General features: G+C 37.9%; 1 pseudogene; it reads left to right on the top strand.

The window, feature by feature from the left end:
* Positions 1-1,136: 1,136 nt before the first annotated feature.
* LOC121134717 lies at positions 1,137-1,213 on the top strand (annotated as a pseudogene).
* Positions 1,214-3,748: the final 2,535 nt, after the last annotated feature.

A 3,748-nucleotide genomic window follows, 5' to 3' on the forward strand; every position in this document is an offset into this window, starting at 1 on the left:
CATGCCTAAAGTGGGTGTGGTTAGAGGTGTGGTAAACCGCTCTTTTATTACCTCATCTGTATGCACCTCTAGTAAGTCACATGGTTAATGATGCCACACAGCTTCCTCCTACAGAGTTTGACAATGAACTTTGTGCTTCTATTGTGTGGAAAAATTTGAGGAGTATTTGTATTAACTCTTTGAATTTCAGGTAGAATTCTGCAATGAAACCATCTGACCCTGGGCTTTTTTTGGTTCGAAGAATTTTGATGATTTCCTCTATTTCATTAGGGGCTATAGGTCTATTTAAATTGTTTATCCATTTTTGATTCAATTTTGTTATTTGATATCCATCCATAAAGTTGTACATTTTCTTTACATTTCGAATTTTGTGGAGTACAGGTTTTCAAAATATGACCTGAAGATTCTCTGGATTTCCTCAGTGTCTGTTGTTATATCCCCCTTTTCATTTTTGATTTTGTTAATTTGCATGTTTTCTCTCTGCATTTTGGTTAGCTTGGAGAAAGGTTTGTCTCTCTTGCTGATTTTCTCTAACAACCAACTCTTTGTTATGTTGATTCTTTGTATTTTATTCTTTGTTTCTACTTTATTGATTTCAGTCCTCAATTTGATTATTTCCTGACATCTACTCCTATGAGGTCAGTTTGCTTCTTTTTGTTATGTAACTTTCATTTGTCTGCCAGCAGCATTTATAATCAAGTGTATTTTAGTACCTGTAGTTTTGTCCTCGGGAATCAAAAAATTTAAAGATAACACTATAACATACACTATCAAGCATTCTGTGTATTGTCTATCTATATGTGGCTTTTTTGTTGTTGTTGTTGTTACTCTAGCTCTTTTCTTTTTTTTCTGCATTCTGATAGAGTTTTTTTTCTGTGTACATTTACCTGTCCTGAAATTCACTCTGTACACTCTGGTCTTGAAATTGGTAACATCTGCTTGCCTCTGCCTCTGTCAGAAAATCCAACCAGTGTGCACCACCACAACCAGCTACAATATTCCTTTTTCAAGCCCTTATCCATTTTCCTTTTCTCTCCCAAGCATACATTTTTTTAAACAAACTGTATATCTTTATCTTTTTCTAACCATGAGTCTTACTCTGCTAAACAGCATTGCTAAGTAAAGGGGATGTTTTAGTGCTTGCTTCAGCAGCACATATTCTAAAATTGGAACGATACAGAGAAGATTAGCATGGCCCCAGTGCAAGAGGATGTTTTAGCTGCTGGCTTTCCAACATGGCGGGCATAAGTTTGCCACCAGCACTGGGAGCTGAGCTCACTGCCTCAGCTTTTAAAACTTTGTGGATAAAAGCTAAATCTGCCATGCAGCATGCTTGTTATTTATGATGCCATCTTCTCATATACCCAATTTTTGTTTGCTGAGTCAGGAAACCTCTCTTAAAAGAGTCCTGGGAGTCTCTGCTTGTCTCTAGCAAAACAAACCCCACCCGAAGAAATGCTCCTACTAAGAAGCTGTGCTTGTCTCTGTTCTTTTGTTTTGGCCATACATTCTTAAGCTTTTGTGAGGTTTTACATGGAAAATCATACCACACATTTCTGGAATCATTTTGTTATGTGAGTTTTCTGGCCCAGCAGGTTCAGCAGCCCTTGAACCCAAATGAACGCACAGACTTATATTAATTATGAATCTCTTGGCCAATGACTAGGGCTTTATATTGGCTAGCTCTGTCTTAATTATTAAACCATCACTACTAATCTATTTCTATAAAATCTTATATTACCAGAGAATGCCTGATTTGCGTCCTTTCTTGCTGGACTCACATAATGACTCCTCTTCTTCCTATATCAACCAGAATTCTCCTCATCTCCTAGAGTCACCTACCTTGCTACCCTATTGGTCAACAGTGTTTCATTTATCAACCAATAAGAGAAACATATACAAAAGGACATTCTTATCATATGATATGAAAAATAATTACTCTACAAGTTAATGGTGTTCTCATTTAGAGAAGGATTAATGCTATCATTTGTTCATATCCTAGGTACCACAGTAGCAAATGCACTGGTCGACATTTAGGCAAAATGCCTAATTGTCCCAGGGCCTTATGTGTATTCATAGCCTGGCCACATAATCTATGCAAAGCATGGCATGGCTACAAAAGCCCCCATACGCACGTGACATTTAAAAGCAGACACTCCCACCACACTTTCTCTCTCTCAGACACATTTCTTCTGCACAGGCCCTTTCCACAATCTTTACTAATAAAACTTGTAAAGTGGGTTTTGTTATGTATCTTGTGGTTCGTTCTCAATCATGATAAATAATAATACTTAAGAAATGAATTTCCTATTTTATTTGGAAGCTCCTAATCCATAAAGATTGCAGCTGATTTTAAAGGTCAAAAATCATGCAGGGAATCTGTGTCATTGGACACTGAGACTTAAAATTCTGTATTTAATACTACAGATAATAGAACTGACCACAGATACATAAGGCAGAGCTCACACATTTACACAAAGATGAGTTATATTCCATCCAACACTGTGTACTTTAGATTCAGTCATGAACCATTTCCACATTATTTATATTTAGTAGTAATTAATTTAATAACCACCATTTTGACTTAATAGTAACAAATAATGTATAATCCCATCAATTTCAAATTTTATAGGGAGCTATTTAAAATTAAGTGTCAAAACTAGTGAGATGGCTCAGTGGCATGGACTGCATGGCCACCACTACAGCTTGAAAAAATTCCAGCATGTTGACATTGCAGACCACCCTTCTCTAGAACCTTTTCACTTTCAGTTTTAGTTTGTGTGGGCTTTGATAAAGGGTGAAAATGTGTACAATTGTAGCCTTTCTAAACAAAATAATTATTTGGAAAACAGTCCCCACCACCGAATCAGGGATCCCATTATGACCTCCTAATTACACCAAAAACAGGAAAGCTAAAGATTTTCTAGACACACTTGATCCCAAGGATGAAATGCCCACAATTCAGATACACAGCCTGAGGCAATTAAGGGCAAGAGTTCAGTAAATTAGTGTAGAGAAATCAGAATGGTGCAGTATAATGGGAAAAGAGTAAGTCATCAGGACCTTCCCTTTTGGGAGTTTATGAGGAGAGCATGCCCACACAGAAAGACTAAGACACAAAGGGACACATTTAGGGAAAAGCTCAGTGCTAATCCCCTTGAGGGATGAAAACTGTTCTTAAATTATAGTGTAGTTTCTGGTTCACAAAAGTTCTTTGTCCTTTTCCCAAGGTCAGGCATTTGGACAGCAGCCTCAGTTCCCTATGGGGCTTGTTGAGATAAGTTTCTGTTTTCTAAAACAGTCATTCTCCCTATCTCTGGCAAGAGAACTTGTGTCCTTTCATTAACAAATGACTGGGGCCAATTGTCAAAATCAATGCTAGCTTCCTCAATTCCTGTTCCCAAGCCACACTTCAGCTTACATTTCCCCCTTTCCCATTTAATCCTATGTGAAACTCTAAAGTATAAAAGGTATAATCTTTTTTCAACAAATGCTCCTGGCAGGCATCCCAATTTACCCTCAAATGCTGTCTGCCTCCCACCCCACAAGCTGACCTATCCCAGTTGACTCCACACATCCTATTTGGATCTGAACCCCTGCCAAAGCTGGTCTTTGACAGCTCAGCAGTTACAAACATGAAGTTTGTCTTTGCCAGCTCAGCAGTTACAAACACTGGCTGCTCTTCCAGTGGATCCAAATTTGATTCCCAGCACCTACATGTCAGCTAATATTGGCTGTAACTACATTG

Source organism: Mesocricetus auratus, unplaced genomic scaffold (genome assembly GCF_017639785.1).
Source record: "Mesocricetus auratus isolate SY011 unplaced genomic scaffold, BCM_Maur_2.0 Super-Scaffold_100029, whole genome shotgun sequence".
Taxonomy (NCBI): Eukaryota; Metazoa; Chordata; class Mammalia; order Rodentia; family Cricetidae; genus Mesocricetus; species Mesocricetus auratus.